This window comes from Stegostoma tigrinum, chromosome 30, assembly GCF_030684315.1.
Source record: "Stegostoma tigrinum isolate sSteTig4 chromosome 30, sSteTig4.hap1, whole genome shotgun sequence".
Lineage (NCBI taxonomy): Eukaryota > Metazoa > Chordata > Chondrichthyes > Orectolobiformes > Stegostomatidae > Stegostoma > Stegostoma tigrinum.
The window spans coordinates 22,167,772-22,178,236 of NC_081383.1; the positions used below are offsets into that span (position 1 = coordinate 22,167,772).

At 40.4% G+C, this 10,465-nt stretch overlaps 1 protein-coding gene across 1 annotated transcript in view; it reads right to left on the reverse strand.

The window, feature by feature from the left end:
* hmg20b (high mobility group 20B) overlaps window positions 1-574 on the reverse strand; it is a 29,972-nt gene extending 29,398 nt beyond the window's left edge. Inside the window, exon 1 of the mRNA XM_048559894.2 lies at window positions 430-574. The gene's annotated coding sequence lies outside the window, so the exon portion shown is untranslated. The remainder of the gene's footprint in view (window positions 1-429) is intronic.
* Between the last annotated feature and the right edge of the window lie 9,891 nt (window positions 575-10,465).

The window sequence follows — 10,465 nt, forward strand, 5'->3', positions numbered from 1 at the left end:
ATGTCTTATGGTGTTACGGTTTCGTTTGGGACACTTGGTCGGCACGAACAAGTTGGACCGAAGGGTCTGTTTCCGTGCTGTATGACTCAATATAAACATTCAAACATAAATGTAAGTTGTTGTTGTAGTGCTTTGCCATTGAACTCTGCTTGTTCTTGAAGTGCGCGCGTGCGCAATCAGAGACCCCGGCACACAGTCTTGGCCGTTAATTAGTTTTCTCGCCCTCTGCACCTTCCCTAAAGTCTCGGTTTTCAATCACTGTTTTAAAAAAAAAACCATCAAATATAAATATACAAAATAAATCGAAGATTTCCCAACTTGAGGATTTCATCTCTCCACTTTAGATCTCGCCCGGCAGATTATAATCACCGCACCTCGTCAGTCAAAAAAAATTAATAACTCTATGGAAATAGATGTTATTTAAAATACCTTTTCCAAAACTTATTAATTCGCCATCATCCGAGGAGAATTTTGAAATTTTCTTTCTCTAAATAAACGAGCAAAGACCCCTTCAATTTCAACCTCTGGCCCCTCGGCAACTTCTCCTCCGCTGGAAAGAGGTGCTTCTCAAACAACACAGCTACCGGAAGTTGCCGCCCATCCCTGCGTTCATTGGATACGACTCCGCAGACAATGCAAATAGTTATGCCAGTTAGGGATTTCTCTCGCTGTAAGTGGTTATTTCGTGTGTCACTTATAAACGTCACGGAACAGACGCTGCAAGAACAGTCTTGTATCCCGGACCAATGGAGAAGTCTCATGCAAATTACCCGGCCTGACGCCCCGCCCATATCTGGCAGTAACTATTTATGCGTGGGCCGCCAAATGCAACTTGAATCACACTGACTGTTGCCTGTAGAGTCCAAGAATTAAAACAAAAAGGGTTTATTTTCTGGTAACGATAATTTCCTGGTCTCTGACCAGGACGCCAGGATTAAAAATCTACCTATATGTGCAAAGGGATGTCATTTCATCTGCGTCTCACTACGTCCAAGCTAATAGATGGCAGCCTTACACAACTCGTTTCCGACTCCTGAAAATCCACAAACAAGATTGCTTGGCAGACCCATTGTTTCAACCTATTCCTGTCCTGCAGAATTCATCTCTTTTACCCTTGACTCAGTCTTTTCTTCTCTGGTCCAGTCCTTGCCCATGTGCATCCATGACTCCTCTGATACTTTACTCTAGTTTTGGAATTTCCAGTTTGCTACCTCTTCACTGAGGATGTGCAATCACTTTACATGTCCTTCCCCAACCAGAATGGTCTCAGGGTACTCTGCTTCTTCCTGGAGCAAAGACCTGAACCGTTCCCGCCCAACCACCAACTTTCTCCACCTGGCCAAGCTCTTCGTCAACCTCAACAACCTCTCTCTTAACTCTTTTCATTTTCTTCAGGGCAGATTGGTGGCCTCAGGTGCGTGCATGGGCCCCCGTTATAACTATCCCTTTGTGGGGTACGTGGAACATTCCTTGTTCGAGTCTAATTCCAGCCCACACCTCTAACTCTTTCTCCAATATATTGACGATATTATCGGTGCTACTTCCCTCTCTTGTCCAGAATTGGAAAAGTTCATCGATTTCGCTTCCATCTTCTACCCCACCATCACGTTCACCTGATCAATCTCTGACTCCTTCCTTCCCTTCCTCAACATCTGTTTCCATTTCTGGGAATAGACTGGCCACTAATATCCACTATAAACCCACCGACTCGCACAGCTAACTGGTCTATACGTTCTTGCACCATGCTTCCTGTACAGACTCCGTTCTATTTCCGCAGTTTCCTTCATCTCCATGGTATATGTTCTGATGAGGCCAACTTCGGCAAAGGAATCTCCAAACTGTCTGCCTTCTTCCTTAACCGAGGATTCCTTAGCACCGTTGTCGACATGGTCCTCAACAGGGTCCGACCCATCTCCTGCTCGTTCACCCTCACACCCTCTTTTCCATCTTGCAATAGCATTGGGGTGCGTCTTGTCCATTCCAACAAGAACACTAGCATCCACATCCAGAAGACCATCAGCTGCTTTTTCTGCGAGATGCCACCATCAGACACATATTCCCATTCTCTCTCCTACCTGCCTTACGCAGGGACCATTCCCTCTGGGACACCCTGGTAAACTCTTGCTTCACTCCTGACACGCTGAGTTTCTCCAGAAGTTTCTGTTTTTGTTTCAATTAAAAGTAAATCTCTTGCAATCAGAACTAAAAGCAATAAGTGCTTGTAATGTAAACGGCTGGTCAATAATGATTGAGTACAGAGTTTTTAAAAGCACAGTAAGAGATCCTTTCTGTAGGTGCCGGATCATCAAGTATTTATCTGTTCTAGTCCCATTTCTAGCACTTGGCCCATTGCCTTATACACTTCAAGTATTCCTCTAAATAGTTCTCAATGTCTTTAGTTTAGACCCTGTCAGGTGAGTTTTATATCCTCCAATCGTGTATTAACTTCCTGTCTCTTACATTACAATTGTGCCCCCTGGTTATACATTGACTCCTCTATTAGGGATAAAGTTTCTCCCTATTTTTGTCTTATTCATTTATTTCCCAAGTCCTACTGCCCAGAAAGCAGTTAAGAATTAATCACATTGCTGTGGGTCTGGATCGCATGTAGAGAAACTCAGCAGGTCCAGCAGCAGGGGAAGAAAACAGAGTTAACATTTCGAGTTTGCCAACCGTTCTTCAGAACAAAAATACCTTACAGAACTGTCGATGCTGTAAATCAGAAACAAAAACCAAAGTTGCTGGAAAATTGCAGTTTTCTTCTGTCAATGACATGAGTGAACCAGATAAGTGTTTCCTGATAATGGACAACAGTTTCATCGTCACCCCTAAAGCCTTAATTTCAGATTTGTTATTAAATTCCTTCTGCCATGGCAGGATTTGAATCTGGGTTCCCAAAACATTATGGGAGTCTGTAAATTAATGATAAAACCATGTGTCATCTCCTCCCCTTTATCTACCCTGTCTATTTCCTTCAGAACATTGTACTCCTCAATTAGATTACCCCTCAGCCTTCTCTGCTGTAAGGAAAACAGCCCTAGCCTATCTAATCTCTTTTGGTTGACTCACTCCAACTCAGGAAACATTGGTAAATCCCTTCTGCACTGTCTCAACTTTGAAACAGAAAATACAGGATAATATTTGAAATAGGGCCCTTCAATTGCAACAATGAAATAGATTTTTGACTTGTTTTGTTGCAACCACTTTTTCTACTGTTACTCCTTAAAATTATGTGTATTTTGAAAACCTGTGGTTAAATTAATTACCTATATAGCCGTAAAATGTATACAGCACAGATACAGACTGTTTGGCGGATCAAACCAGCTCACTCCAGATTGGTTTACTGAAACACTCTTGATTTCTTCTTGGTGTAGCCCTACAAAATTTTCCATTTTGGGGCTTACTTTGCAAGCTACAACTGAGTTTGCTGCCATCATTCTTTGAAACAAGTTTCAGATAACTAGCTGCTTAATAAAAATATTTTCCTCATCGTGTGGTTGGTTCTTTACCCAACCACTTCAAATTTACCAATTTTGACACATCCTTAAATATGAATAGTTTGTTCCTATCTACTCATCCAAATCTCTCATATATTTGCACAACTCTACTGATTTCTCCCTAATCCTTCTCAGGAGAACAGCCTAAGCTTCCATCAATCTATCCTCAAAACTGCTGGGGTTGGTTGGCTCCTGAAGGACATGCAAATGGATTAGATTTAAAACAGTAATCGATGCTCAAAACTGAGCAGCAGCATGTGGGCCATCAGCAGCAGCAGAATTGTAATCAAACGCAATCTACTAGCCTCACAATCTGCCATATCCCCCTCGCTACTATGAGCGTCAAGTCAAGAAATTGTGAGGATGATAATGAGCAATAATTCCGGTTTATAGGCCATTCTGGCTGCTCACTAGTAAGAATCTCACCATGACATCCAGGACTTGGTTGGTGGAAGCAATTTTTTGGACTCATCACTCAGAACGTTGCTGCACATCTGACACAACTTTCCAAGATTTGTCACTATAGCCCACATTATTCAGGGTCTGGCAAGACTCTACCCATTGACATGGATGTACTTCACAATGGAGAGCCTTTCCATCATGGCAAAAATGGTGTATTAATTTAACTAGTTAGCGTAGCTAAAAATATGCCTTTGTATGCTACATTAAAAACAATACTGGCATATAAGTACACAAGTGCATAACAATAAGTTGTTAAACACACTATGTTGTACAAATGGATAGAAAAACTGTCAGCATTACAGTATTTTTGATATACTGGACTGCAAGGTACAACACTTTTGCATCTTTCACAGCTGTTGCTATGGGATCCTTGCTGATAGCAACCAGTCAGGAAAACATTTCAGTTTATAATTAGCAGACATCACCTTCGTAGCCAGAGATATTATTTGCTTTGCTTTCAAAAATGAATTCTTTAGATGATTATGTTTATGTCCCACAAAGAACATTAAGAGGAAAATTTCCACAGACAGCTGACAGGTAAGACAGCATTCCTTGTTGAATTTGTTGTTATTGGCACATTTATTATTTGAATTAAATACACTAACCTACAAAAAGCAAAAGAGCGCATGGGGAAATTCAGTTGAGATACAAAACACCACAAGAACCTGTTTCTGGAAACATTCCACCTGTGACTGATCTCCTCAGAATGTGACAGCTGCCAATTTGAAATTTGATGTCCCTTGAAAACTCTATTACCTTTCTTTTTATGAGTATTATCAACCTGATGCCTGCCTTTCATACTCTATGAATCTAATCACTTCTATCAGACTGTTGTTCTCCTGCAGCACCAAAGCTTCCAGTCAGAGCATAATTATTGATTTAATTTTTCTCCATGATGCATTGCCTCACAATTTGCCATTCTTTCACAGTCACTGGGTTAAAACACTGGAACTCCCTTAACAGCACTGTGAACGCTTATATCAGACCGACTGCAGAAATTGAAGCAGACAGTTCAACAGCCCCTCATCAACTCACGTCCGATGGACAACTTTTAAAAATTTATTGACACCGATTTTCATTGACTATAATTTAGTCTATTACCATCACCTCATAGTTTCTTTTGATCTTTTTAAAGAACTAACTTTAATTCTTATTTGTGCATTCATCTGCAAATATTTGCACCGCTTTCTGTAGGCTGATAGTCAATGTGAAGAGAAACAGTTGGAAAATAGAACCATTATCACCTCCATTCACACTGAAAATCTTCCCTATTTCCTACTGTTTCCTGTCTTCTAACCAGTTATAATCTATTTGCTGTTCTCCAGTTAATTCCATACTCCTTAATTGTTTTTCCAGAAATCTCTTGTGTGGCACCTTATCAAAAATGCTATTAAGTCCATGAACATACCAGCTGCTATATCTGAGATAATAGGATCTGCAGATGCTGGAGAATCCGAGATAACAAGGTGTAGAGCTTAATGAACACAGCAGGCCAAGCAGCATCATGGGAGCAGGAAGGCTGACATTTCGGGCCTATACCCTTCATCAGAAATGCTATATCTGTTCTGTTTCGTCTATTATGTTTGTCAATTAACCAACTTTTGCAAACCAGTGGCAATATTATGGAGCCATGCATATAAGTGAAAAAAAAATCAGTATTCAAACCAGCAACCAATGCCTTGCCATATAATGCTACTAAAATGCTACATGACCATTAGCAAAGATATCTGGTGCAGTATCACCAACAGAGATAACATATATTGCATTAAATTTGGCAACCTGCCCAATGAATTTTGTTGTGTAATTGATTGCAATATGTACTGTTACAGAAATAAATGTACTTTACATTTCTAAATTGTAACTGTGACTAGGCTTCTGAAGTACTTCTTTGGCTGCATATGATCACTCTGTCCTTCTAAGCAGTATATTCTGTAAAATATGTCATTTAAAAACATGCATATAAGTTATGAAATACAAGGCTAAATAACAGTTCATTAAATAGTCAATGAACAAAATGTAAAATGTCAATCTTGTCTCTGACAAATCACATTTGGACAGGTGGCTACAGTTTTGGTTGTTACATTATATAAAAGACCCTGAGACACTGGAGAAAACGCTAAAGAAGTTCATTTGGATTAGACTAGAACTTCAAGGTTGTGCTTATTAAAAGAGAATGAACAGCCTGCATCTCTTTTTTCTTGGAAGAAGAGGTTAAGGGTGACCTCTTCGTTATGATTAGGTTGGAAGGGGTGAAGTGGCTATCCTCTTTTCAAACTTCTTAACTATTTGCAACTGTACAAGGTAGAGGATTTTACAAAATAACCTCAGGAGATTCAAGTATGTGGTAACATTTGCTCATTGAGCTGGGCCTGACAGAGCCTGCCCCAAAGAGCATTCTGCTGTAGCACTGACTCAACAGGATTTGTTAGAAATTTACACATTGTAAGTCTCATAAACAGTACATTACTGAAATTCTAAAATCATCTATTTGGGATAAGTAAGTAATTTACACATTCTGAAAGTGTCAGGCTGCCTGATACCCCTGGTCACACAACTCCCTATCTTCCCAGGTGTCGTCCTATATCATTGCTGAAACATGTGCTTCATTCCCATCTTTGATGAAAACGTTTGTTCTGTATAATTTTTTTTCTCTGTGTCTGATATGGGGTCATCCTCATTATCTATCTCCAAATGAGGCCTCTGGGTCAGTGTATCAAAATTCTGGCTGTCTGTCATGTCAGCATCCTAAGTGGCCCTGCTCATATGTGATTTTTTAGAAACACACTTACTTTTCTTGATAAGGAATAAATGAGAAATTAATCTTAGATGATGTAAGTTGTTGTTGCTTTTTAACATAACTAAACCTTATAGCTTTATTCCAATCCCAGTTTGAGATTAGTGCTAACTCATGCCAAAATTTCTTATAACGTAACAGATGTTTTAAATTTGTTCTAGGATGAGGCTGTGCCTTTCCCCAATTAAAATATAGTTAACTATTTTGAATGAAAGAAAAAAGAAGCCAATAACATGGTTTATGATTTAAAAGAAGCAAATTTATTATTCACTAACCCCCAAGATGAAATAATAAAGATGTAACGTCAAGCACGTAAGCTTCAAGCAGTCATTAGAACAAATGCCCAAAATTAAAAGGGGACAGAATCCAATACAAACAAAAGAGAAAATAATGGATAGCGTAGGGTCATCTGGGTACTCTTGAGGAATAAAGAGACCGCAGTTGTTGGCAAAAATTACCTGAACTTCCTTTGCCTGCCACTTCAACACACCGCCTTGTTCCCTGGCCAATACCTCTGTCTCAGTCTTGCTGCAGTACTCCAGCAAAGGTCAGCACAAGCTGAAAAAACAGCACCTCATTTTCCACTTGGAGACTCTGCAGCCGTTAGGAGTTAATATTAAGTTCAATAATTTTAGCCCCTGAGCACATTTACCCATGTCCTTACCCTGCTCCCTGCACATGAGGCCTTGTCATCACATGGGCTCCTACCACAACCATTCCATTGCCAGTTTACTAATAGTTGACCTTCACCTATTCCCTTGTCCATTTAACTGTTGTTTTCTCTCTCTGGCTTCACTTCCACCTACCATCTACTCCTGCTCCTGCCCCCACCCCATTTTCTGCATAAATACCAACCGGGCGGCACGGTGGCTCAGTGGTTAGCACTGCACCCTTAGAGCACCAGGGACCCGGGTTCAATTCCCGCCTCAGGTAACTGTCTGTGCGGAGTTTGCACATTCTCTCCGTGTCTGCGTCGGTTTCCTCCCACAGTCCAAAGAGGTGCAGGCTAGGTGGATTGACCATGCTAAATTGCCCGTAGTGTACAGGGGTGTGTGGGGTATAGGGGGATGGGTCTGGGTGAGATTCTTCAAGCGGCGCTGTGGACTTGTTGGGCCGAAGGGACTGTTTCCACCCTGTAGATAATCTAATTTTTCTAGCTGCAATCAGTTCTCAAGAAGGATCACTGGACCCAAAATGTTAACTCTGCTTTCTCTTCATAGAAACTGCCTGACCTGCTGATTTTTCCCAGCAATTTCTGTTTTTGTTACCACAGTTGATTAGTTAGTTCTGTGAAATATTAGCAGTAATGAATTGTTACCTTTTGACTTTTCAATTTCGTTCTGTTTCTTTCCAGTCTTACATTCCCTCCAGTCATACATTCCTTTATTTTTGCATAGACCTCTAAGGTCAGTGCATTGCAACCACTTTTGTAGGCAGAAGTTAATGGCCGGAGTTGCTGCATGACATTGCAACCTAAAGGGAACATTGGTTGTAAGAGGGTTCTTTCCTTTTTGAGAGAGAGAGAGAGAGAGAGATAGACCTTCTCCAGCCTGTCTTCATTTCCATCTCCCTTCAGTCTGCCATAAAACTCATTGAAATGTTAACTAGTTGCATGCTTCTAGTTTATTATTTTTGTAAGCAATGTTTCATCCTTAACATGGGAAAATTCTCATAATGATGTTACCCAATAGGAGATCAGGACCTTTCCATGTTTCTTGGCTGATCTTATTGCCTTGGGGTAAAATATTAGTTTTTGCTCAGATTGTCGTTTGTTTTGACCTTGTTGCTTTCAATTAAATTAAGTTGCAGTTAAGATGCAAGTCAGGTGATGCTACCTGTAGCCATTTTGAATCAGTGTTCTTGGCCTATTTTTTGAAATAATTTCAGTCTATAAAGGTACCAAGTATGATGGTAGCATGCTTCCTCAGTTTGCACTGCTGCCTCACAATGCCAGAGAGCCGGGTTCGATTCCAACCTCAGGCGACTATCTGCATGGAGTTTGCATATTCTCCCCGTCTCTGCATGGGTTTCCTCCCACAGTCCAAACATGTGCAAGTTGAGTGGATTGACAAAGCTAAATTGCCCATAGTGTCTAGAGTGAGAAATGCAGGGATGGGGTAGAGGTTGGGTCCGGGAGGAATGCTCTTTGGAGGGCCGATGTGGACCCGATGGGCTGAATGGCTGCTTCGAAGCTGTAAGGACTCTATGAAATCGGCCAACGCGATTTAAAGATCAACAGCCCATGTTTGCATCATTGTGTCACCCACGGAGACCGTTAAACTTTTGAAAGATTTTGATTGAGCAGACTCAGAGAAAGTATTTCCACTTACAGGAAAGAGAAAGCTAAAAGCATACAAGTAGTCATCAAAAAAGTTGGTTGGGGAATTCAGGGGGAAGGTCTTAACACAAGCAACAGTGAGATGAGTGGGGGTTAATTAGCTCAGCTGACTGGCTTGGACTGTAAAGTGATGCCAACAGTATTGGTTCAATTCCTGCATTGGTTAAGGTTACCATGAAGGACTCCTCTTCTCAACTTCTCCCCTCGCCTGAGGTGAGGTGAACCTCAGGTTAAACTTACCACCAGTTATCTCTCTCTAATGAGAGAGCAGCCCTCTGGTCTGATAAGAGTATGATGGCTTTACCTTTTACCTTTAGTGGTGAGAATGTGAAATTCACTGTCACGGACAGTAGTTGAGGAGTTGAGGATAGACATTTTCAGGGCAAGTTAGATAAACAAATAAAGGGAAATGGAAATAAAGGTTTTTGCTAGCTAAAATTATGTGAGGATGTTTGACTGGAGCAGAAGCAGAGTGACTGGTTGGACTGAATTGTGTGTTTCTCTGCTGTACATTAATGACACACTATGCTTACAGGTTGACATTGACTAGCTTCTCTATTGAGACTGCAGAGATTGGAAATAATTCACATTTATTCAATTCCGTCATTGTCATTTTATGATTAGAAAATTAGTAACATTAGAATGCCAACAGGAACCTATGAGTAATAATTTTTAAAAATCAAAACGTATTGCCAATCAATTGCTGCATTTTCAGTTTAAATAGGTTCCATTGGTGCTTTGGCAAAGCTGGGACTCAATTGAATCAATGTCAGTCTCAAGGAAAGTATTAGTGTTTATGGTTGAATCTTCAGATCCATGATGTGCTTTCAAAGATATGTAAGCCTCCTACGCCTTGGACCAGACACTGTGATGGTTGCTCTGCCTTAGAGTAAACATTGAGAAGTACCTGAGGTCTGCAGAACTGAAAGGGTGGATGAATCATACTTGTACCAAATCTGGTACCGAGCTGAATAAAACCACTGACTGTGCCACACCATTAGAATTAATTCACTTGCAGTGGCAACCCCTTGTTCTCTGTGAATAATGATTACAACTTCTACGGTGAATTCCAGTGAAACTTTAGGATAATTTAGAGTGTGGTAGCTATTTTGGAATTTACTAACTGTTTGAATTTCTGTTGAAACAGATGCTTGGAAAAATTTGTCTTTAATATTTACTGCCACAGAATAATCATTTATTAAAAACAGAAGGATTATTTTTCACAACAAAGCATGCTTTGGTCTTCACTGAATCTATTATCATGTTTTATGTTGCACAATCCTTACAAACCATGAGGAAGTAGTTTACAGTAAATTTAAAGATTTACAATAGATAACACATGTCTTAAACCAAAGCAGAGCCAGAAATCACACA